General features: G+C 35.0%; 1 protein-coding gene across 1 annotated transcript in view; it reads right to left on the reverse strand.

Moving 5' to 3' along the window:
- The window catches only part of egg (SET domain bifurcated histone lysine methyltransferase eggless), a 625,200-nt gene extending 598,589 nt beyond the window's left edge, over positions 1-26,611 (reverse strand). Inside the window, exon 1 of the mRNA XM_090414562.1 lies at positions 26,561-26,611. The gene's annotated coding sequence lies outside the window, so the exon portion shown is untranslated. The remainder of the gene's footprint in view (positions 1-26,560) is intronic.
- Between the last annotated feature and the right edge of the window lie 1,283 nt (positions 26,612-27,894).

The following is a 27,894-nucleotide window of genomic DNA, read 5'->3' on the forward strand; positions in this document are numbered from 1 at the left end:
ATAAATAGTTTATTCCAAGATATCTGTTTGTTTTTGTTGTATTAAAATAATTAAAAGTGATAAATAAATTTTTAAATACACAAATAAAGTTTTTAGTTGTGTATTTATTTATTTTTTTTTTTTAGTTGTTTATTTGTGCGTAATCAGATATTAGGTTGGGGGAACGTGATCTATATAAGAGAGTAGATCGCCGAATAACTTTTTATACAAAAGTAGCTCGCGTAGTAAAAAAGGCTGAACACCACTGTTATACGGTATGGATATCCTGCAGTTGGCATCCAAGGAATATTCTAGCAAAGCTGCATACCGACATAAGCATTTTGCTGTTAGTATTTTATGTCCTGTGACTGCAGCAAAATAAAGCAGGTATCGTCAGCACAAAATAAATATGTTGCTATAGCATATCTCAATGTTTTCGCTTAGTGCTTTGTATTTAGTGTTTTATGTATGCAAGAACTAAGTCGTTAAACCTATAGAATTTGCTTGCGTTGTCCTGAGTTTGTTCTATACGTGATTTATGTGGCTATTTCAGTTCATATCTGAATTCAATAATTTTTGAACATACTGTAAAAACAAGGAATTCTTAGTTACTCTTACCTGCGCGGGTGGGGGGAACTGACGCTGATGTCTGCAAGTCGTAGAGGCATATTTGTTTAGGATGTTTAATATACAATCACTCGAACTCGTGCAAACGGTGATAGATTTTTGCAGCTAGGCGGATTTAAGATTAAAATTAATTTAGTACTCGCAATTTTAAGATTATAACTAGAAGAAAATTGGGCAACATTAATACGTGAAATATTACATTAGTGTACACACTGAGTGCGCAAGTGGGCAGGCAAAAATTAGTGGGAACATCCCTCGATGGAATATTTGAATACCATTAATTTTGTCTTACATTAGGAAGATGATCGTTGTAAATTCAGATTTCAAGCAAGTTTCTTGATAACCTCTTTTTTTTTTTTTTTTTTTTTTTAACGGCTATTAGTAATTATTTCATTTTTGTTTATTTTCATGCTTGTTTGCGACAGTACTTTACCAATGTTCTATACAATTCGATTTTTTTCTCTGCATGGATTTCTTTAAGCCACTACATCGATTATATCTTTTTTTTCACTATATCTTTCCATCCGTTATATCTAAATTTTATGAATGGAAAGATAATTAAATTGCTATGCTTTCCTGAAGAACACACAAAAATCAAATAATTCGAATGTTTAAGCATATATAGTGAATAATAAGCAAATATGACTGAAATAGTGAGCACATGGTCAATAATATAAATAATTCGAAGCCCCCCCCCCCCGACGATGGGCGATATATATATATATATATATTTATTTATTTATTTATAAAATTAATATTTAACTGACTAGAACCCGAGAAAGTATAACACAAAAAAAAAACTTTAATAAATCACGACTAGTTTCATCGGTGTCCCGACTTCTTCGGGTGAGTAAGAAATAACACAAAACTTATAAAACTAACAAGGTAAAAAACATGGACTTTTCAGCTTAATAAAAAGAATAGTAACAGATACATCTGAATTTGAATTGGTGACCGCGTGCTATTGTTAGCATGAGTTGAATGTGAGTGACAGCAAATTTTTGAGCGCCAGTACTGGATTACTGAGCTATGGGAATCAGGCAAATTGTAGCTCAGATTGTTGTTCATGTGTGAAGGGTCCAGAACTATTTCTTTGGATTCTACAATTCGTCTTTCAAATTCATCATTGCATATATATAAATTGGTCGTGCGGTGCCAATCAACTTGGTGTTGACGTTCTTCGAGGTTAGAGTTGGCGGAGAAAAGAACATGACTGGAAAGAGTGCTCGCTCGTGTTCTACCGTAGGAGATGTCACGTCCATGTTCCTCAAGACGTAGTGAAATAGATTTATCTGTCTGAGCAAAATAAGGTCGACCACAGTCGCACATAACTTTATAAACACCAGGAAAATGCCGTTGGCTGTGTTTTGGTAGATAAAGACCGAATATAAACTCTGAAAAGAACGAAGTTTAGGCAGAGTTGTATAGTCCGTCTTTCTGGGGTAAGAGAGCTAATAAATGGTAACTGTATGTGAGTGATAGGGTTGGATTCTTGTCGAGGTTGTTGATAAATGGTAAAGGTACCATTTATTAGCTCTCTTACCCCAAAATTATCTAGGATTATGAAGAAATTCAACATAAAGACCGACTATAAACTCTGCCAACATAAAGACCGACAATACAACTCTGTTTTGGTCGACTCAGAAAAGAACCGACCAAAACCAAAACACAACCAACTGCATTTTTCTGGTGTTTATAAAGTTATGTGCGACTGTGGTCGACCTTATTTTGCTCAGACAGATAAATCTATTTCACTACGTCTTGAGGAACATGGACGTGACATCTCCTACGGTAGAACACGAGCGAGCACTCTTTCCAGTCATGTTCTTTTCTCCGCCAACTCTAACCTCGAAGAACGTCAACACCAAGTTGATTGGCACCGCACAACCAATTTATATATATGCAATGATGAATTTGAAAGACGAATTGTAGAATCCAAAGAAATAGTTCTGGACCCTTCACACATGAACAACAATCTGAGCTACAATTTGCCTGATTCCCATAGCTCAGTAATCCAGTACTGGCGCACTAAAATTTGCTGTCACTCACATTCAACTCATGCTAACAATAGCACGCGGTCACCAATTAATTTAAATGTATCTGTTACTATTCTTCTTTTTATTAAGCTGAAAAGTCCATGTTTTTTACCTTGTTAGTTTTATAAGTTTTGTGTTATTTCTTACTCACCTGAAGAAGTCGGGACACCGATGAAACTAGAAACTAGTCGTGATTTATTAAAGTTTTTTGTGTTATACTTTCTCGGGTTCTAGTCAGTTAAATATTAATTTTATAAATATATACATCTCAAGTCAATCCTAATAACAATATATATATATATATTAGGGTTACCAAGTAATTTTATAAACTTGGTTATTTTACTCCTAATCCCAAGTAAGCAAACAGTTAAGTTTGCGCCTGAAACGTAGTTCAAGTCTAAAGGTGGTGCAATACCAGGGCAACTCATTGTAAAGGTGAGTAAAGCTCTGATCACCATTCTTAGTATTTTCCATAATACAGGGTGTCCCAAAATTCACGCAAGAAGTAATTTTGATAGAAAACACAGGTTTTTAATTAAAAATTGTAATTTCTTATTGATTCATAAAGTATACAGTATAGGGTTATGCATGGAATAGCATATCGGGTAAATGGCCTCCACGGCTTTGCTGGCACATACGCACTCTTTTGTCGAAATTTTCCATGGCCGTTTTGCATAAATGTGGCTGAATTTCGTTGATACAGCGCTCAATTTCCTCCTTCAAGGCGTGGGTGGTCATGGGCTTGTTGGCATAAACTTTAGACTTCAAAAAACCCCAAAGAATAAAGTCCAACGGCGTTAAGTCACATGATCTGGGCGGCCAATTCTGATCACCAAAACGGGAAATTACACGACCAGGAAATGACTCATGCAGTAATTGAATTGTTTCTCGGGCTGTATGGCATGTGGCACCGTCTTGTTGAAACCACATGTCGTCCACATCCATATCTTGCAATTTAGGCACAAAAAATTGGATTATCATATCGCGATAGCGAGCACCATTAACTGTTATTGCCTTACCAGCCGCATTTTCGAAGAAGAATGGACCGATGATGCCTCCAGCCCAAAATCCGCACCAAACAGTGACACGTTGTGGATGCATTTGTTTCTCAACAATCACTCGTGGATTTTCTGAACCCCAAATGCGACAATTTTGTCGATTAACGAAGCCATCAAGATGAAAATGAGCCTCATCGCTGAAGATGATTTTGTTCGAAAAATAAGCATCCACTTGTTGTTGTTCCATAATCCATTCAACGAACTCTCTTCGCTGTGTGTGGTCACTAGGCTTCAGTTCTTGAGTCAATTGAACTTTGTAAGCATAAAGATGAAAATCTTTCGTGAGAATACGCTGTAGAGAGCTTCTCGAAATGCCCAATTCAAGACCATGGTGCCGAATTGATGTTCCTGGACTCTCAGCAACACTCTCACGAACTGCTTCGATGTTTTCTGTTCAACGACTTGTTGAAGGACGGCCAGAGTGTATAAGATCACTAATCGATCCAGTTTCCTTGAATTTTTTAATTAATCTTTTCACAGTTGATGAAGTTAAATCACTATTCCGACCATGTTTTGTACGAAAATTGCGAACTGTAGCTACCAAACCGTCATTATTTTTAAAATATTGCTCAACAACGAAAATGCGTTGTTCTTTCGTGTAGCGCTCCATTTTTAATAACCCTGAACTGTCAGCTGTCACACTGTCTTTTTTTTTCTCGTTGGCAACACTTTACCGCACAAATGGCGCTAAATTTAAATCTTACGTGAATTTTGGGACACCCTGTATAAAGCACATCTCACTAAGAGATGTATACTGCAATACATTATGGGTGGGGTCACTGCCCAGACCGGTTTCAACCTTTTTTGAGGTCTCCTCAGTGAGTAGCTGGACCCTAAATACCAACAGAGCCTTATCAACTTTACCTATGTAAGTTGCTAAAAGGTGTTTTTATTTTGAATAATTTCTGGAGGAGATATAGATGTAAATAAGATTTTTTTTTTTTTTTTTTTTTTTTTTACCTTGGGAATAATATATATTAGGGTTACCAAGTAATAATAAAAAAATAAATAAAAAATCTTATTTACATCTATATCTCCTCCAGAGATTATTCAAAATAAAAACACCTTTTAGCAACTTGCATAGGTAAAGTTGATAAGGCTCTGTATTACTAAAACCTTGGTATTTAGGGTCTAGCTACTCACTGAGGAGACCTCAAAAAAGGTGAAAACTGATCTGGGTAGTGACCCCACCCATAATGTATTGCAGTATATATCTCTTAGTGAGATGTGCTTTACATTATGGAAAATACTAAGAATAGTGATCAGAGCTTTACCCACCTTTACAATGAGCTGCCCTGGTGTTGCACCACCTTTAGACTTGAACTACGTTTCAGGAGCAAACTTAATTGTTCGCTTACTTGGGATTAGGAGTAAAATAACCAAGTTTATAAAATTACTTGGTAACCCTAATATACATTATTCCCAAGGTAAAAAAAAAAATTTTATATATATATATATATATATATATGTGTGTGTGTGTGTTAAAGATACCAAGCTATTTTAAACCTGGTTTTAATCCATTTCCCAAGTAAGCAAAGACAAGTAAGTCAAGTTTGCACTGCAAGTAGTGCAAGTCTTAGGCAACTCGTGGTAAAGGTGGAATAAGCTCTGATCACTATTCTTAATATTTACCCTTAATGCAAAGCACCTCTCCTTGAGGAGATGTATGATGCTATGCATTAAAGGCAAGGGGCCACTACCCAGACCGGTTTCGACCTTTATTGAGGTCTCATCAGTGGGAGCCAGGCTTAGAAATACAAAGGTTAAGTAATACAGAGCTTATAAGTATTTTACCAAAACAAGTTACCATAAGGTGCTTTGACCTTATTAAATAAAAATTTCAGGATGAGAGATAGATGTAGCAAGTTTTTTACCTTGGGTATAATATATTTAAAATAGCTTGGTATCTTTAACATATATTATACCCAAGGTAAAAAACTTTCTACATCTATCTCTCATCCTGAGATTTTTATTTAATAAGGTCAAAGCACCTTATGGTAACTTGGTTTGGTAAAATACTTATAAGCTCTGTATTACTTAACCTTGGTATTTCTAAGCCTGGCTCCCACTGATGAGACCTCAATAAAGGTCGAAACCGGTCTGGGTAGTGACCCCCTGCCTTTGCATTAAGAGTAAATATTAAGAATAGTGATCAGAACTCATTCCACCTTTACCACGAGTTGCCTAAAACTGCACTACTTTGCGGGTCACCTAGACTTGCACTACTTGCAGGCGCAAACTTGACTTACTTGTCTGTTTGCTTACTTGGGAAATGGATTAAAACCAGGTTTAAAATAGCTTGGTATCTTTAACATATATTATATCCAAGGTAAAAACTTTCTCTCTCTCTCTCTCTATATATATATATATTAGGGTTACCAAGTAATTTTATAAACTTGGTTATTTTACTCCTAATCCCAAGTAAGCAAACAGTTAAGTTTGCGCCTGAATAGTTCAAGTCTAAAGGTGGTGCAACACCAGGACAACTCATTATAAAGGTGGGTAAAACTCTGATCACTATTCTTAGTATTTTCCATAATGTAAAGCACATCTCACTAAGAGATGTATACTGTAATACATTATGGGTGGAGTCACTACCCAGACCGGTTTCAACCTTTTTAGAGGTCTCCTCAGTGAGTAGCTAGACCCTAAATACCAAGGTTTTAGTACTACAGAGCCTTATCAAATTTAACTGTACAAGTTGCTTTTATTTTGAATAAGAATCTCTGGAGGAGATATAGATGTAAATAAGTTTTTTTTTTTAACTTGGGTAATGTATGTATATTAGGGTTACCAATTAGTAATTTTCCATTACTAATCGTGCAATGTTCACGATTAGTAATTGAAAAAACGGTTTATTTTTTTAATCTCCTTTGCATCTATATTGTTATGTAGGATTCCAGTACTCTTTCTAGGCTTCTGAATCGATTTTTCCCCCCCGGAAGTGGTCTCAGTTCGATCCGACTCATGCTGATCTGATCAGATAAGCTTTTATTTTTTCAAAACTGTGGTCATTGCAACGTTGAAGGCTGACGTAAACTAGGAACAACACTAATTGATATTATGCAACTATTTACAGCGCCTTCCTCGTAAGGACTACAAAATCAAAAGCTTACTGGCTACTGTTTGAAAGAGACAAGAAGAAAATATATACTAGTGTATTACAAACGCTTAGGGACCACTTTATTAGGAACACCTTCCTCATTTAGGAAATAGATCGTTCCTGAAGACCTGACCTTCAATCAGGTGGCTGCAGTTCGCTATATAAATCAGCCAGACATCAAGATGAGGCCACCATACGTAAAACGCGCGACTTAAATGACTGAGTGTGGTATGATTGTTGGTGCTAGTATCTCACGAAGGTCTACTGTTCAGGGTTTTTCACGCACAACAGTATTTATGGTGTATCAAGAGTGGTGTAATAACCAGACAGCTTCAAGCCAAATGTAAGTCCTGTGGACGGAAACAGCCCATTGATGCACGAGGTCAGAGAAAAATTGTAAAGATTGTGAAACATGACAGGAGGGTCACAACCAGTCAAAAGACAACTGAGGACAACGGTGATGGCCACAATATCATCTCGGAGCGGATATTACGGATGGAGTACAAGAACAGACGAGGATCCTAGGTCCCAATGCTGTCAGCTAAGAACAAGAAGATACTGCGTCGGTGGTCATGATCACCAACACTGGACAACTAGTGACTGGAAAAATATCCCCTGTCCGACAATTCCTGGTTTGTACTGTATCATGCTGATAGCAGAAACAGAATATGATGCCAACACGAGGCCATTTATCCTTCTTTCCAAGTAGCAACAGTTCAGGCTGGTGGCAGGAGTGTAATGGTGTGGCGAATATTTTCTTGGCACACGTTAAATCCCCTGATACCAGTAGAACACCACACAAATGTCACAGCTTATCTTCACTGATCAGGTTCACCCATTGCCAAATGGAAACTTTCAGCAAGACAGTGCACCAAGCCACAAATCGCGTAGAAGTGGTTCTAGGAACATGAAAGAGAGTTTTCTTTACTTCAGTAGCCACTCAGTCCCCATACCTCAACTCAACAGAGCATCTCAGGGATGAGATGGAACGAGCAGTTTGCAGCAACAACATGTCACCATCTTATTTTCAACAACTGGACGACGGCATTCTGAGAGCAGGGGACCACATGCCAGAGAAACGTCTTAGGCACTCGCTTTAAAATGTTTTTCCTAAAAAAGTGGCCGCCAGGTGTGTGTGTGTGTGTATATATATATATGTATATACACACACACTGCTTGGAAAAAAGTTAACAATAAAGAGTCACGTGTTTGTTACCGATATAAATTGGAAGAATATGATACTCTCAAGTCAAGCAACTCCGTGAAATAGCTGCGAGAAGGGAACTGGCGGAGTTTGAAAGAGACGTTGTGATAGGATGCCGTGTGGCATTCCTATCTTTTCAGCAAATTGCTGGCAAATTGGACTATCCCTGGTCAACAATCAGTGATACCATACTGAGATGGAAGCGCAGAGAATCAGCTACAAGTGCTATCCACAATGAACGACTCACCACACTCACCGAACGTGACCATAGGATGCTATGAAGGATAATATGTATGAACTATCATTCGTCGGCCGACACGTTGAATGCAGAGTTTCAGCAATCGACTGGAATACGAATCTTCACAAAAATATTCAGAACCGAGGCGCACAACATGGGTTTCCATTGTAGCACCGCAATATGCTAGTTCTAAACTACCTGAACTAGCATGCAGCGTCGTCTTCAGTAGTACAAAGATCGTGTGTAGTGGGACGTGGAAGCTTGGAAAGCTGCGCTATGGAGCGACGAATAGCGCTACAACCTCTACTGATCAGATGGACGGGTGTGGGTATTGTGGATGCCTTACCACAATGTGTCTCTTACCACAATGTGTAACTCCAATTATGAAATTCGGAGGTGGCGGTGTGATAGTATGGTCTTGTTTTTGCTGGTTTAGCCTCGGCTCTCTGTTTGTGGTGCCATGCACACTGAACTCCGAGAGTTATCAGAACATTTTAGCCAATGCAATACTTCCTACCTTGTGACCTTTCTATGGAACTGACCATTGTCTCTTTCAGCAAGACAATGTCATAAGGCTGCTGCGGTAACTGCGTGGATTGCAGATATGCAAGTCACCACACTTGACTGGCATCTACAGAGCCCTGATCTCAACCCTACTGAACATCTGTGGGAGCGTCGGGTGAAGTGAAGGAAACACCGATCCACAAGTCCAGGACCTCATTACATGCCTACAGGAAGAATGGTCCAAAATTCTCATTGGTCGCTATCGAACGCTTGTGGAAAGTATGCCCCATATGCAATTATCGCAGCGAACGGAGGTCCTACATTTTATTAAGGTGGGAGCAATGGATGTTTTTTCCTCACACTATGGTACCGGTTGATTTTTCAAAGCAGTCTAGTAGTCTATAATATGCATAATTGGGAAATATGCTTATAATACAAGACGAATTTTTCATGTAAATATTCTCATAAGTCAACTATTTTGGGAAGGAAAAAAAAAATCAAAATAGTTGACTTATGCGAATATTCACATGAAAAATTCGTCCTGTAGAAGCCTGTTTTTTTTTTTTTTTTTTTTTTGGGGGGGGTAAATATGGAGATAAATGAAGTAAATAAGGGCAGTGTATCATGTCTCTTAATTGGGCTTTTTATTATTTTTTTTCCCCCTGGCTGATTTGCCTGTTTTGAGGTTTACAAAACCCAAGTTTCTGGAAGGGAAAACTCTGCCAATTCCGCATGAGACTAGCTACCTCACATTCGAATGAAAAGCCCTTATAAAAGTTCTTTGCATCCTTAAGAGGATTCTAACCAAGGCCTTTCCAACCAATGGATATAATTGACACCAAATGCGTTATACAGGCTCGCAACATAATGGGAGAGGACATGTTCACGAGTCTTTCACACAAAGCCATACTGCATGTTCCACTCTTTTATTAACCAAGAATTTTCCATCACCAACCACAAAATATGCCATAAAAACTACGGTAGCAATGCAGAGCAGAAAAAATCGCTCACAAAAAACAACAGTAAAAAACGCAAAAAAATAAATTGTTTTCCCAGCATAATGTGCACTACTGTTTATATGTATGTAAAAACTTAGTTATAAGTAACTGAAATATACCTGTCATTTCTCACAGAACAACTAGCAACTTCAACTGACCAAACTACAGTGCATGATTCTCTCCAGGGGAGGTACTTGAGATGTCATCCTGAATGAATGCGCATGGCAAAAGAATACCAAATTTAGAATTGTCTGTTTTTGTTCAGTTCTTCCTGAAATTTTCCTTGACACACTTACATAAATTCATCTTTCTTTATTGCTCTGGATCCTGATAACCGCTTTAACTACTCTGAGACTTAATCTCTAAATCCTGATTTTCTGCAGCCCAAAACGGCAAGTACATTTACACTGACCAAACTGAAAGAAATGCCAAGATATTTACTGTTAGTATGATCTAACAAGTTATCCATCTCCTTACCACATAATTTTTACTATCCGCCCAACAAAAACTGAACTTTTCTTAGCCAACTCTCCTTCCAAGTATACTCGTATATATATTTTATACACGTCGGTCTACTCTTGGTAAAACATTCAATATAGCCATTAGGTGCGAATTCTACTCTTTAATCCAACTACCTTTACATCCTCCTGCCATAGCGTCTTCCAAAGGTAAAGCTGACTGCCTAGCACTATTTACTATAATAGCTTTAAGTTAAAAATTAAACAGAAATACGTCAGCATGATCCTTAATCTTAGAAAATTCCGTAAAAAATGCACGATACTAGCAAATCTTTTCCGATGGCATTTGCTTCTCCACAAATACGCCCAAATATGCACAAAATTTGTGCTCCAGAATTGACACATTCCATTACAATATATCACACTCGTTTGGCATCCACCCTAGCATGAAGCCTCTGAAGAGAGACAAAAGTCAGAACCAGCATTACCTAAATTCAGATAGAAGCCATCGAAAGGCTTCTATCTGAATTTAAGTAATGCTAGAAATGTCGACTGTGACCACTGTCGACATATCCAGTGCATTTTAACAGATTGAGATGACGCTGTTTACCAAACTACCATCTTATGGCCTGCCATCTGTCCTTCACAGTTGGGATGCCAATTTTTATTCTGCATGTTCGGTGGATTTCATCTCTTCAAATTTTCAATATTAATGCTGAAGTATCCCAGGGATTTGCGTTCGTCCACAGCAGTGGCGGCCGGTGAAAATTTTAAGTGGGGGTGCTGCATATACAAAATAAAAAAAAATAAAAATTTAAAAAATTCTTTTTTTCCTAATCAGTAACCAATTTATTAATAAATAAATTTACATATTAAAAAATTGCTTTATTAAAAATATTTCATCCTCACCACGAACAAACACCAATAATAAAAGTTTCGTATCTCACAAAAATAACGCGCAAGCATACGATACACTGCTCGTTTCAGCAGTGTCGGAATGACTTGTAACGTGCAATCACAAGCGCAAACGAATAGCGAGATGGCTGCATTTGGCCAAACGCGATAATTCTGACACTGCGTTAGATCGCAGTGTATTTGTTTCGTGTAACGATAATTGAAAAATATAATTCTTTTCATATTTTCAAGTGACACTCGTCATAATTCAGTCTTGTATCTATAATAAATAAATAATTATGTTATTTTAACAAAATAAAATAAGATTTGCAAAAAATAGTTCACCCTCACCACGAACACGCACCAATAATAAAAGTTTCGTATCTCACAGAAATAACGCGCGCAAGCATACGCTACACTGTCAGTGTCAGAATGACTTGTAACGTGCAATCACAAGCTCAAACGAATATTGGCGAGACTGGCTGCTATTGGTCGAACGTGATAATATCGACACTGCATTAGATCGCAGTGCATTTGTTTCGTAATCTAAAGCGTTAATCGAACAATTCCAATCATTAACTATTCAATCAATGTCGAAACATATGCTGTAACCTTAAACAAGTTGTATTGCATTTATATATATATAATGTTGTAAGCATTGTTATTATTTATAAACACAAACAAAATTTAATTTTTTCATTTTTTCCTTGGGGGTGCTGCAGTGTCGCAGTGCTTATGTACGAGCCGCCACTGGTTTTAAAGAAAATTTTCAGACTGTACTTACCAGCAAGCAAGCTATCTCTTATCCTACCGATATAGCAGTGTGACCAATTAGTACTAATGAGCAATTTATCGAGCAAATTTTAATAAATACGCCTCAGAATGTTGATCAAATCAAAATTTATATATAAAAAAAAAGAATACACAGAACGCAATAAAATATATGTTAGAAATGTAAATGAATCATATTTTTACTGTAAAAAAGGTGAATGGAACAAAGGAGAAATGATGGCTAATTTTTTCAGATACCAGCAAAGCAATTTACTACTTTGTTTGTAAATTGTTTTCAAATAGTTACTGAAGGGTTTTAATGACTGGAGAAATATAACACAAACCATATGTGATCACGAGCGTTCTACTGAGCATATACGAGCGATGTGCAAAAGAAAATCAAGTTCTGCCAATAGTCGAATTGATTAAACAAATACAATCTGAAGAAAATTATTGGAGAGAGAGGTTTTAAAAAGAATAATAGCTACCACTCAGTTACTGAGTAAACTAGGGCTAGCATTTAGAGGCAATACAAATATTTTTTCTGATTCTTACAGACATTATTTATCGTGTGTTTGCATTATTTAAGTGAATTTTATGATTTTTTAAAACATCACATGAAAATGTATGCCAACTGTGGTTCTGGCAGATCAAATTATCTTGCTTACCACACTTGTGATAAATTCATAGCGTTAATAGGTAATAAAATAAGAGAAATATTAATATCAGAAATTAAGGGAGCTGCTTATTTTGCAATAATACTCGACACCAGATGCTGCCCATAATGACCAACTAACTATTATTTAGTTACGTTACTGCAAATTCTGACATTAGAGAAACATTTATCTATAAGGAATTATGTTGTGTAATACTGAACAATGCTCAGTATTACACAACACAATTCTTTATATTTAGAAGAGGTGGTATTAAAAAATTAGAAGAATTATCTTTGGAGATAAAAAAAATGGCAAAGCTACCTTTCAAATTGGCGTTGCCAATATGAAAGGTGTCTATACAGGTTTACAAGCTAGGCTGAAAAAACATAGTCCCTCTGCACATTATTTACCATGCTCTAGTTCATTCCTTAAATTTAATTGGCAACTATGCTGTGGAATCTTGTCCGGAAGCAGTGCAATATTTTTGTTTTATTCAAAATGTATATACCGTATATGCCGGCGTATAAGACGACTCTCAAATACTACAGAAATCCCCTCGAAATCATGGGTCGTCTTATACAGCGAGTATAAAAAGAGCTTAATTTCTTGGATGAACATTTAGATAGTTGCAATACATCGTTATATAAGAAAATAGGCAGTGTTTATAAACAAATCAGATTAATTTTTTGTTACATGAATTTATTTAAAATATTACAATAGATGTAATTCTTAAAAAAGAAATAATTATTAACCTCAATTTTCATGTTAATTTTCTTCATCATCTGTTGAAAATGGTTCTTCAGATTCATTGTTTAAATAATTGTCATATGGATCCCAGTTCGAATCCGGTGAATTGATTTCGTTTTCATCGTCATCGGTATCCCACAACAGGGATACACCAGTATCCCTGTTGTGGGATACTTCCATACCATCCATAAGATTAGAGATACCACACTTTTTAAATGATTTTAAATAGCAGTCTCTACTTTTACTTTATTCCATGCTTTGATCACAAAATTGCCAACATATCAAGTGATACAGCACGCATAGATCCACCATTTGTAAATGATTTTTCCCTAGTCAACATCCAATTATTCCACTCTTCTCGAATGTGATCTTTAAATGGTTTGTTCGAGCAGTGGTTGCAATATAGAAGTTAAACCACCTGGTATAACAACAATATTTTTTTCTAGAAGATTTTTAGTATTCTCAGTTAAATGACTACGAAACATATTTCATACTAATAAACTGCGTTTCTTCATTATACCACCTGGTCGCGTGTTCCACACATTATTTATCCATAATTTCATACCATTTTCGTACATCCATCCTTTTCCGTGAAAATGTACAAAAACACCTGAAGGAAATTTTATCTTAGGTTTAGTTTTACGTTTGAAGACGATCACTGGTTTTAACTTGGTTCCATCAGCCAAACATAGCACAACCATAAACCTTGTTTTTTCATGACCCGTAATTCGAACTAGCACACTCTTACTACCTTTAGACTCCACTGTTTTATTGCTTATCATATCAAAGCTCATAGGAGTTTCATCCATATTTCCAATATTTGACAATAGAAATTTATGCTCTTGTCTCAACTGAATAATAAATTTATAGAAACTGGTAAGTTTGTGGTCAAGATCTGCTGGTAGTTTTTGAGCAATTTTCGTTTTTTGTCACAAAATATTACCAGATTTTGTCTGTTCATAAAACGATTACACCATCCTGAAGTAGCTTGAAATTCTATACTTGCATCCGAATTCGATCTTGCCCATTTTAGTGCATATGCTCTAATCATATTTCTTGTAACATAACAAGATAACCATTCTGCAACGTGATTTTCCAGCTGCAGCCATCGGGTGATTCCTGTTCTTATCGTACATTTTTAATTCGTCAATTTTTTTTTTTTAAATATCATCTTTCTTCCTCCATTCTCTTACTATCTTCTCGGTTATGTCAAACTTTCTTGCAGCAGCACAGCTATTCGTTTGCTTTGCCATTTCAGTTACCCTTATTTTAAATCAAGCTTCATACTTTCTTCGTTTATGTCAAACTGATAACAATTTTAATAATTTTAAAATTTAAAAAAAAAATGCAAAATTAATTAATATTGGGCTAATCACTTTTAATTAGGGTAATTCGCGTAAATACTAAATCTATGTTATGCAAAAAAAAAAAAAAAAAACGGATATGCATAGATATAAAAATAATGGATATAACAACAACACCTACGTTGCATTAACACAAGAAAGAAGAAATTGATGGGTCGTCTTATACAACCCACATAAGCTTAAAACCTAAAAATAGCCCAAAATTTAGGCCTCGCCCACACATACGGTAATTACTTTTCATCTGAAACAAGAAGATGGGGTATACTCCTTACCCATTTAGAAAAAAATCTGTAACAGTTAAAAGCCTAAGTGAAATGAGGTGGCCCGCAAGAGCTGATGCTATATTGGCTTTGAAACGTAGATATAAACAAATTAAAGAGGCATTACTTGAACGATCCATTTTTTTCTCATGAAAAAACTATTTCTAAATTAGAGAACTCATCACTGGCTGAACATTTTGACAATTCAGAAACAGCAATTTTAACAGTTGTGTGGGACAAAATTTTACAACAAATAAATGCTACTAGTAAATCTCTACAAGATCACGATATGGATTTGTTGTTAGCTAATAATTTGTTATTACAGTCTTTAGCTGGTTTTATTTTGGATATAGTTTTGTTGCTTTATATGAAGAAGCGAGTTTATTAACAGATGAGACGAAATATAAAGATGAGAAGGAAAGAGTGAAAAAAACGAAAAAAATGTGTGACGAAGTTCCACAATCTAACGAGAAGATTATATTACATGGGAAAGAAAATTTCATTGTTAATACTTTTAATGTCATTTGCGATAAGCTAATTAGGAAATTAATGAAAAGCAAAAAGTTTTATTTAGACATGCTTGACATTTTTGGAAGAAAGATATAGACCAAGACAAGTACAAGACTAATATTAACAAAATTTTACAAACTTATGGGACTGATATTGACTCAGAAAAATTCATTGATGAAGTTAAGTAATTTTTAATAATGATAAAGGAAGAAAATTCTTCAATTAAAAATATTTACATATTACTTTTCCGAACGTAGCAACAATTTTTAAAATATTTTTGACGATGCCTATTTCAAATGCAAGTGCTTAAAGCTCATTTTCAATGTTGAAACGAATAAAACATTATTTAAGAAGCAACTTGCACCAAAATAAAACAAGTGACCTGTCATAATTATGCATTGAATCATATGTAATGGACTTGATTAATTATGATTATAGATATATTTGCTAAAACCAAAGCCAGAAAAAAAAATTTTAGTTATTATTATTTTTTATTTAAATTCGAACTGATTTATTTTTATACTATTTTAAATGCAAATATATGTATACCAATGTTGTGCTATTTTTATTTTATTAAAATTAGTTATTATGGAAATGTCGACTTTTATTTTCAATAAATTAAAAAAAAAAATGCATATGAATTTGATTAACTAAATTTGAGGCCTCATAATGATGTTGTGCCTAGGGCATCCAAAAGTATAAATGCAGCCCTGTATTCACTACTATTAGAGCTAAATATGCATTGGGTTCTACACTTTTCCTTGTTCCTTGGCAGAAAACAGCGCTACTGTGGCAGCTATCTGATATATTTTTTTTCTTTCTGTTGTTGACTCTTAAGTAGTTCATAGATGGCTCACTCATCATTATTTTTATTACAAATCTCTGACAACGATGCATCAGCGTGTTATTTCTCACTGTTACCATAATCATTTTCATATTCTTCTTCAATCTGCTGAACCTCTAAGCTTCATTACTGCATGTACCAACTTCTTCCATTCTTTTCTCTCTTGAGCTCTTTCCTTCCAGTCCTGGATTCCAATCTCAGTTGTCTTTTTGGATATTATTCTCCCAACGTATCTGTGGTCTACCTCTACATCTCTTTCCATCAAGCTTCATCTTGAATGCTTCAGCCATTCTCTCCTCAACCTATTCTTTCCACATGTCCAAGCCATCTCAATCTGCATGGTCTATCTTATTGGCTGAAAGTGGGGATCTATAGAATTCACATAGTTCTTGATTATATCTTTTCCATTCACCTATTATCTATTACAGGTCCATATACTTTTCTGAGGATTTTATTTTCAAAGATCTGCAATGCTTTTGCATCTCGATCTGTTATGCTCCAGGATTCTGCTCCATATAAAACAATAGGTATAATGATCGTCTTGTATATTTCTTTTGGAACTCTGCTTGATAGAATTTTGGAGGATAATAAATGCTGTAGTGAATGATAAGATCTATTAAAAGCATGTATTCTAACTTTTATTTCTGTACTAATTTTATTATCTTGAGTAATCAATGTTCCAAGATATTTGGAGGTGGCACTTTTGAATTTCAGGTTATCAATGGTAAAATGGTCATTTCCCCCTTGATTGTGATATTTCTGCATATATTTAAATATTCAGTTTTATCCTAGTTGATTTGTAATCCTAGTTTTTTATAGCAACAAATTTGAGTTTTCTAAATGCTGTTCTAATGTCTTCAGCATTTTCTCCAACAAGGGTGGCCTGAAAAGTTCTCGGCCTAACAATGAAAACACGAATTTATAATTTCAAAATTATTTTTATTTTTCAACATAATCTCCCTTAAGACTTTTAATACATTTATTCCAGCAATGCTCCAGTGCCATTATCCAGTCCCTGTAGTGGTTCTCAGTAAGACCTGCAAAATACCCCTCTACAGCTGCAATCACCTCTTGATTGGAAGAAAAGCACTCACCAGCGACGAAGAAATTTAGTTTTGGGAAGAGATAGAAGTCAGAGGGAGCCAAATCTAGGGATTAGGGTGGATGTTCCAACAATTCATAGCGCAGATCCCTTAATTTTCCCATTGCCAAAAAACCTTTGTGGGCAAGTGCATTGTCCTCATCAAAGATGATTTTTTTCTTCTGCAAACTGGGTCTTATCTCACGAATTTTTTCATATAGTTTGGTTAAAAGATCGGAATAATATTTTCCCAGTTATTGTTTTACCCTTATCAAGATAATTAATAAACAAAATGCCTTTAGCACCCCAAAACACCGATGCCATGGCCTTTCCTGCTGATGGAACCGACTTTGTCTTCTTTGGCGCTGACCCACCAACCGGCTTCTGTCCATTGTTTTGATTCTGGTGTGTAGTGGTGAATCCAAGTCTCATCCATAGTAATAAATCAATGCACAGAATCAGTTTTTATTCTTGTTAAAACGGTCCAAGCACTATTCAGAGATTTTCATGTGAATGCATTTTTGATCTGCTGGAAGCAAGCGGCACCCATCTTGCGCAAAGCTTTTTCATTTGCAATTCATGCAAAATATATCCTACACGTTCTTTGGAAATGCCTCTAGTCTCAGCAATTTCATACACTTTGACTAGTCAGTTATCCAAAACCATATGGTGCACATGATCAATGATTTCTGGTGGTGTTACACTTTTTGGACGTCCTTCACGTGGATCATCTTCAAGGCTGGTACGGCCACGTTTAAAATCGGCAGCCCATTTCGTAAAAATGAAGGAGAAGAGTGCCCATAAACTTTTATGAACTTCGAATGAATTTCTTTTGCTGTTAAACCTTCTTTTACAAAGAATTTTTTTATTGCATGATACTCAATTTTATCCATTTCAAGGGATACAGACAACACTTTTGCTTCAGACAGCTGTATAAAACAAACTACTTGATAGAATGACTTGCAATTTCACATGGATGCTTATGACAGATGTCCCAACTTAGAAAAAAAAATCTTGCCGATAGTGTTGCCATCTATGGTTGAGGACGAGAACTTTTCAGACCAACCTTGTATCATCTGCATATCCTAATATTACTGTTCTGTTTATGTTATCTTTTACAATTTCTCGAATACATTTTTCTCATTCTAAATTAAAAAGGATGAGTGAAAGGACATATTTTTGCTTCAATCTTGTCTTAATATCAAAAAGTTCATATCTAATTCCATTAGCTAATGCTATGCTTTGGCTGTCAGTAGTGCAAGTTTTGATTAAATATTATCTTATGAGGTATTCCTAGTTCATCTTATATTCCCCAAAGGCCTTGTCTATGAATGCTACCATATGCTTTTCTAGTCTATAAATAAAATATGGACCTGCATATTATTCTCCCCCCCCTTTATTTTTCTGGTATCTGTCTATGTGTGGTCAACTGTCGATCTACTTCTTCAGAATGCTCCTTGATATTCACCAATATTTTCTATTTTCTCCAGCATAAGGTAAGATTCTTTTTAGTATAATATTAAATAACATTTTGTAGCCTGCTGACAGTAGTGATATTCCCCTATAATTTTCTAATTCATTTTGGTTTCCCTTTTTTATACTGAAATGATCAGTGATTCTTTCCATTCTGTGGGTATCGCTTCTTCTTCCCATATTAAATTTACCAGTTTTGTAAATCCCATATTTAATGAGGTCAGTTAATATTCCATCAGTATACCAGGTGCTTTGTTGTCTTTGAGTTGCTTTATACTTTCTTCTACTTTAGCTCCACTTCAGAAATATTTAAACCTTCAGCTAGTGAAGGTTATTTCTGGGTAACAAGTGTAATAAGTATTCTGTTTAAAAGACTCAGCAGGTTCATCACAATTTAGGAGTTTGTTAAAGACTCCCTCCACCTGTTTGCCATTTCATCTCTATTGGCTAGTATTTGTCCACTGCTATTGTTGATTATTGTTGTTTTCATATGTGGGCCTGTTTCATATTCTTCACTAATTTCTATTAAGCATTTCAAACATCCCATTTTTAACCAGTGATCCATAGTCTTAAATAGTTTAATAAATACAAAAGAGATATATTAATGAACAAATGTACAACTGCTAAAAAAAGGTAAAAATATTATCCCAGCCACATAACCTGTACATTTGTCACAACTTTGATACAAACATGATTAAACATGTATATGCACATACTGGCAGTCATATAATCGCTGAAGACTGCTACAATTTAAGATACAAATGATTTCTAAATTTAGCAGAGAGAGAGAGAGAAAGAATGTTCCAATGGAGTGGTTCAAACTATTTGAATTTGAACTTTTAATGCAAACTGTTGAAACCACACAGTTGGAATGCAATCGTGCTGTCAACCAGATCAATTGATAGATGTCAAGAGACGTGTTACTGTTTTAAACTTTCTTTAGTTTTTTAGTAATTGAAAAATTAATTCCAGCATTTAAAACCTGTACTTATCTGCCATAATATGGAAACAAAAATATAAATGTAAAAAAAAAATAATCAAAATTTAATAATCAAAATCACTGCTCTTGAAGAAAAAATTATACATGAAATATACAATTAGACAAGAACCTTCAGCATTGATGGAAATCGTGGGTGTTGAACAAGAGACATAAGAAAATATGTCTAGAATAGTTTTTTTGTTTAAGTTATCTTACTAAAGTTAATTTGTATTCAAGAATGTTGGGCAGCATTAATCTAAGGTACTATGGTCATTTAAATCGAATAAGAGGTTAAGGTTAGCAAAGCGAATGTTTCATGAAGGAAAAAATACAGAATACTGCCAACCTGACAAATAACAGATTAATGTGGATGAAAATTGCTGATAGGAGTTAATGTAATTGATAATGTAGTTGTTAGATCTTGAATGGGGACTCTTTCAACAAAAAAGTCATTCATTCAAAATTTAACAAGAAACAAAATTTTGAGCTAGAAATGCTTGCACTATTAGTTAAGTAAGAAAAATATAAAAGAAAACCTGTTACAATTACCTTAGAAAGAAGTAAAGTTGAGGAGAAAATTGTTTGTCAAAATAGAATTATATTGTTAAAATTATTAATGTCTAAATTATACTGTATAAGAATGTAAATCTAAGTGCAAACAAAGGTTCAAAGGTTGCTAGCTAACTGCCTACGATAACGTCACAGTGCAACGGAAGCGTTCATGGAAGGCGAGCCGAACTCGGGTTCGGCGAAATGAGTGCTCTTCAAGGAGCAGAAGTGTGATGCAATTGCATGGGGGCGAATAGGAGAGCACAGTGAGAGATCCTCCATTACGAAAAGAGGGCGCTAAAAAGAAGAAATAAAAGGCGAGTTCACTCGGGTTTGAAGCCCCCTGTTTTTTCTGTTCCTGTTTTCTCGTGTGGACAAGTAGAGCGCTGACCGATCGATGGTGCCGGAAGTAATCTCCTTCCCGGTTGCTAACTGAAGGAGTCAGGCATGCTATACGTGAGCTGACGGCAGACACCAACTAGGGCCATCGGTAAAAGTTTACCGATGCAAAACAGCGGAATAAGTTCCTCAAAAAGGACAGCCGAGATGACGATATCGATCCAGTAGACGAGCGTGTATACGGCAAAGTGCAAGGAATGGCGATTTGCGTCGATCAGCATAATCTCCATGTGGACGCGACTCGATAAAGCAGAAAGGCATCTGACAACAAAGGACGGACGAAAAGAAGCGAGATATCCTCTCAGGACACTGGTAAAGTACAGTAAATTCCTTATTCTTGTAACAATTAGTATTGGGGCAAAGAGAGAAGAACAGATTTCTGATTTGAGAAGAAAGAGAACTTTTAAGTGACTTTTGTGCTCAGTAACGCATTAATCTAATTATATTGGACTAGTAGTCTGAAAGCCTGAGAGTGTGCAACACTTAGTTGAATGTGAATTGACTTTTGTTAGCAAGTTTTACTTAGAATTCTGAATTACTATTAACTATTTCATGATAATTATGTGTTTACTTAATCTATAGATGTAAAATTAGAGTGTTTAGATAATTAATGTGTTCCTTATAGCTCAGCTAATGAATTAGAATTCTGATATGACATACCTTGATATGTAAAAGTTTATTGTGTGAATTTTGATAATTAATAAACATGTTTTTTCTATGTAAGTCTGAGTTTGTCTGAGCATGAGATTGAAATTACTACTTACTAAAGTTCGAACCTGTGAATAAGGGGAAATTAAAGAAAGTTTAGAAAGTTTAGGCCATGACTGCAATGTTGAAGTTTCTATAGGCACTTAATGCTTTAATAAGATTAGGTAATACTTAAATTCTGGGAAAGTTTCTTTGTACGAGAATTCTTCTGTACTAGGACTCTGGCTGGCGCAGCTAAAAAAAATAAATTTTGTCAGAGTTCCGAATAGAGAAGCAGCCCCAGAGAGATAAGTTAGAGACTTCAGGCTTAGTTAGTACGACAAGGATTTAAGATAGAACATAAAGAACTAAAGACACGATTATAACAAAGGTGCAGCCGGAAAGGATATAACATAGTGCTATCTAGTATGTATCCATGGAGGGTACACTGAGGGAACTGATAAGTTTGTTACAAAGACAGTAAGAAAGGTGCAGATAACTGCACCTTTCTTGCTGTCTACAACTCCTTCATATATCATATTATCTGCAATTTATTTACGTGATTTGTGGAATTCACAAATTTTATCTCTAAAGGTTTTATTCTTTATAATAGAATATATCATAAAATATATTCTATTATGAAGATTATTATATTATATAATATAATAATAAGATATAATAAAAATATAATATAAATAAAATATAATCTTTATAATATCATAAAATTAATAAATAAAATAAAATAAAGCTTATTTGTTTCTTTTATGATTCCCACTGACGAACAGTTGTAAACCCTATTCATGTCGAAGTTGCAGGAACAGAGAACTACTTTCAGAATGCAAATAAATAATTCACTAGCTAAAATAAATTATTTACAAAATGACATTTCACAAGCTTGAGCTAACATTATCAGAAGCAATTTAACATTACACATTCATTGACAAACCAAAATGGCCTGAATTACAAAGACAATTACATGAACGGAGGACAACAGTGGTGCTCTTCTTGGTGATTCTTGTTGTTAATACTGATGGGTAGATAGGACAGTGAGCTAAAATCTATGTAAAGTCACACCAGTAAGAACTAGCTACTTAAACAATTTAACATTACACACTTATTGAAGACACAAATCAAAATGGCCTAAACTTTTATTTTTAAAAAATAGATTTACTGAATTCAAATAAAAATAATATTTGTTAACCATTTTAATGGGAAAATCCCAAATGTAACGTTACCTTATTTAAAGTAATAAAAAAGTGGGAAAAAAAAAAACAATATATCAAGTTTTTAAAAACTGGCACTGCGCATAGAATGTGTATAATTAATAAATTTCCCTTATCAATTACTTTCAAATAAGTTAGTAGAACATTGTATACTTAATTTTGTGCTACAATAAAACTTAATCCTTTGTTTGGCTTGTGTCATGCAGTATGGCAACTGTGGGGAGAAGAATGTTTTTCACTATACAGGGTCATAAATTTCAGTAATCTCTAATTACACTGAATATTGTAATTATCACAAAATACAGTGCATTGGCTCTATATGCTGTATTTAAAGCTACAAGAAAATCGTTTTGCATGTAGTTGCACAACTGCAAGCAAAATGTCGGTCTTTTGGGTAAGATGTTTTTCACTATATAAGATAATTTTTTCATTCCAGTAGTAAGCTACCAATTTACACATGCTGTTTTTATTATTGATTAGTTTAAATAAACCAACAAAATACAGAATTTTCCTTAATTACTGGTTTTGAGTATATTCTGAAACAAAGAAATTCACTTCCCCACCACACACATTAAGTTTCAAAGGAAATACTTGTCCATGCTCGTCACGAATGTGTTAAAGTTTTTTTCTAAGTTGGGACAGATGTCACAACTTAGAAAGCATCCATGTAAATTGGCAACTCATTCTATCAAATAGTTTGTTTTATACAGCTGTCTGAAGCAAAAGTGTTGTCCATATCCCTTGAAATGGATAAAATTGAGTATCGTGCAGTTATAAAATTCTTTGTAAAAGAAGGTTTAACACCAAAAGAAATTCATAACCAGTTCGAAGTTCATAAAAGTTTATGGACACTCTTCTCCTTCATTTTTGACCATTAAGAAATGGGCTGCTGAGTTTAAATGCGGCCATACCAGCCTTCAAGATGATTAATGTGTAGGATGTCCAAAAAGTGTACCACCACCAGAAATCATTGATCAAGTACACGATATGATCGATGACCAGCGAGTTAAAGTGCGTGAAATTGCTGAGACTATAGGCAATTCAAAAAAAAAAAGTGTAGGATATATTTTGCATGAAGAATTGCATATGAAAAAGCTTTGCGCAAGATGGGTGCCGCTTGCTCACAGTAGATCAAAAACGCACTTGCATGAAAATCTCTGAACAGTGCTTGGAGCATTTTAACAAGAATAAAACTGATTCTGTGCATCGATTTATTACTATTGATGAGACTTGAATTCACCATTACACACCAGATTCCAAATAGCAGTCAAAACAGTGGACAGAAGCCGGTTGTTCAGTGCCAAAGAAGACAAAATTGGTTCCATCAGAAGGAAAGGCCATGGCATCAGTGTTTTGGGGTGCTAAAGGCATTTTGTTTATTATCTTGAAAAGGGTAAAACAATAACTGGGGAATATTATTCAGATCTTTTAACCAGACTATATGAAAAATTTTGTGAGAAAAGACCTAGTTTGCAGAAAGAAAAAATCATCTTTGATCAGGACAATGCACTTGCCCACAAAGATTTTTTGGCAATGGGAAAATTAAGGGATCTGCACTATGAATTGTTGGAACATCTACCCTAATCCCCAGATTTGGCTCCCTCTGACTTCTATCTCTTCCCAAAACTAAAATTCTTCGTTGCTGGTGAGCGCTTTTCTTCCAATCAAGAAGTGATTACAGATCTTACTGAGAACCACTACAGGGATGGGATAATAGCGCTGGGGCATCGCTGGAATAAATGTATTAAGGGATCTTAAGTCTTAAGGGAGATTATGTTGAAAAATAAAAATAATTTTGAAATTATAAATTCATTTCTTCATTGTTAGGCCACGAACTTTTCAGATCACCCTCATATGTTAACGACAAAATTACGTTCTGTGTTCTGATTGATTGTTGAGAGTGCACCTAGTAATGTCAGTTGTTTACATGCTGTGTGAATTAGGTGAAAAATTACAATAGGAATTAGAATATTTTATATCACTTGATATTTGATAAAATAATATATTTAAGTTTTTTGTTGTTGCTATAGGTAAAAATTCACCATGGTATTATTATAAAAAACATAATACAGTAATTGATGATTCTTTTCTGCTGTAGTAGTAGTATGCATATCATCACAGATGGGTTTCCCTTTAGAAATGTATCTGCATACAATAACAAAGATAATCATGAACTTAGTGGAATACATTTATAATAATTATAATAATTTGAAAAAAAGAAACAAAAAGTAAATTATATACTTGATTAGAATATACTTGTATATAGAGGCTGATGACCTGACATCAATTTCCATAATGCAAAATACACTTCCTTTCAGTACATAATGCTATGCATTAAGAGAATCACTAGCCAGACTGGTTTCAACACCACATACACAGGTCATTGCACATGAAATGAGTAGTGACATAAGAATGCTATAGCACAGGAACAGTTGCAAAGAGGGCCAATGTCAGAAGGGTGAGCAACAGAATATTTTACCAATAATTGAAATTGTGACACTAAAACAGGTGTAGCAACAAATTTGTTAAGGGTAACAAACACCTAGCTAAGCTTCTGAATTTGAGAAATTACAAAGCACTTATTTACAAGAAAGTCAACAGCATACAAAAAAAAAAAAAAAAATTAAACTTACACATTGTAAAAACATTGATAATTATGGGATGACAAACATAAATAAGCTGGCATCCCATAAATATTCTGACATTCTATTCAGGTGATCCTGGATGACAGTGTGGTGACACAGGTAAATGATAATGTTAGTTAATATATGGATCTTAACTTAAACTCTGTCCACTTTGGCTAACTTCTTCAATTACTGTTTTTGCAGTGAATTATAATCAGCAAAATACTGCAATATCTTTAGACCCAAAATGCATAACCTTGTTCTTAGGACTTGGACTAAAACTCTCTGTTCATCAGAAGCAGAAAAGAGGTTAAGTGGAAGATTCATACTGCTCTGGTGGTCAAGGCAACACAGTTCACATAAGCAGATTGTTGAAGAAAACACCTACTTGAAAGGATGTAAAAGTCATTCTTCCTCATAAAACTTTGGTAAGACCACATTTGGATAAGTGAGGCAGCCATGTGCACAGTAGTGCACATGGTTGCCTCGCTTACAAGGAGGTCATTTGGTGCAAGGGACCTAAGGCAGATAACTGAGACAACATCATGCCTGCAGAATGCTGATTATGAAGGAAGACTGAGGGCACATATGGGATGAAGGGCATTTTGTAGCCAGTTGATGGAGAAGAGATATAATAGAATTGCACATGTTATTAAGGGAATTTCACAGTATAGATTCAACGTATTGTTCAATATATAGCATGAGAGAGAGAGAGAACAGGAGGTCATCTCTGAAAGCTGAGTAAGAGTTTGATCAATAAGACATTTTTTGTCCATGGATTATGGTAAAGGAATGGAAAGGATATGCTGTGGTCAGTGCTTCTTCTATGAATGAGTTCAAGAAAAGGTATAAAAGGTAATGTGTGAGCCAAGGTCCCCAACAATATGTTCTTGGATTCAAGGAGGGTGTCTATCAATAAAATTAATTATTTACAGTCTGTGAAACTGGTTGTTCAATTGTTTCTTCATTCTCAGTTTCATAATAAGCTTCCCTAAACATCAACTGGATTTTGATAAAGACTGAAGTTTTATTCCTTTTGGTGTATTTCAGAAGGTATTCAACAATGTTTGGTGAAAATTCCTGTAATATGCTTTAATGATGTTTAATTAGTTATATAATTGTATTAAAATTGACTGAAAAGAAGCAGGAGATTTTTCATTTAACAGAAAAGTTTAGGGGTTTTTTTTTTCAATTTTTAAATATTTTCTTTATAACTAAATACAAAAAGGTAAAAAAATAAAATAAAATAACAATAATAATAAATACATGAAAAAGTGGAATTAAGTGAACTTACCTTGGTTATAAACAGAAATGTGAAACTAGTACTAAGCACAGGAACATGGATAACTATAATGAAAAATTGCAACCATCTCACCAGTTAACTGAAGCAAAATTAAAAGACAAATAATTTAAAAATCTTTTAATTAAAAAGCGGCCAATCTAAATGAAATGATGAATTTAACCAAACTATTTAAGAACAAAAATGATTTTATAAAGCAAACAGAAAGAATATGTGGTCAATATTATTTTAAATAAACAAAGGCATTAGGTATTTCAATACCAACAAAACTTAAGCATTATTTGGTTCTTCAGGTAACCTTTATTAAACAATAAGGACTACCTAAAAATAAACTGCTAATACTTAAAAATACACTAATTTGAGAATGTATATTAGTCTTAGACCTCAACTTCAGGAAGTTTCATGGAGGGAGGAATTGGAAGGCTGGGATATCATTAGTGCGTGGGAAATTGTGAAAGAATATTTGTTAGCAGCAATGGTAAGTTGTATACCACGAGTGAACAAGAGGACACAATTTGGAGTAAAGTGGATGACAAACAATATTAAACAGGAATTGCATGCGAAAAAGAGGCTATGGAAGAGAACAGGTGAAGAGAAGATGCATGAAGAATACAAGACACAGGCCAGAAGAGTGACTAGTGTGGTAAGGAAGGCGACACTGGAATATGAGAGGAGATTGGCCCTATGATCCAAAGAAAATCCTAGGGAAATTTTTAGATATGTGGCCAGTAGGAGAAGAAATGACTGTAGAAGAATGATATTGTGGGATAAAATTGGGAATAGAGTGACTGATGCAGAGGACATAGTGGAGTTGTTCAACAAACACTTTATTAGAGTATTTCATCCTGGAGGAGTCACTTTTAATGCTAGAGGAATAGGGCAGGTTCGAGGTTTAGAGGTATAGAAGGAGAGTGTGTTTCAGATACTGAGTACTCCGGATGTCAGTAAAGCTTTGGGACTGGATGGTATTTCACCACGCGTTTTGAGAGAATGTGCTAGGGAACTGAGAGTGCCTTTGACCTGGCTTTTCAATGAGTCTGGCTGTGGGAAAGGTGCCCAGGGAATGGAAGGAAGGTAAGATAGTGCCATTGCATAAGGGTGGTAACAGACTGGAAGTGTCTAATTATAGGGCAGTTTGTGTGTCATCAGTAGTTGTTAAGATCTTGGAGAAAGTAGTGAGGGACCATATACAGCATTGGGCAGATGACGGTAATGTTATCTGTGAGAGCCAACATGGATTTGTGAAGGGGTGCTCTTGTTTTAGCAATATACTAGCCTTTTATAATAAAGTTACAAGAACATTAAATGAGGGAAAGGCATATACTGCA

Source organism: Typopeltis vanoorti, chromosome 25, assembly GCF_054136105.1.
Source record: "Typopeltis vanoorti isolate ZY-2024b chromosome 25, IOZ_Tvanoo_1.0, whole genome shotgun sequence".
NCBI classification, from domain to species: Eukaryota; Metazoa; Arthropoda; class Arachnida; order Uropygi; family Thelyphonidae; genus Typopeltis; species Typopeltis vanoorti.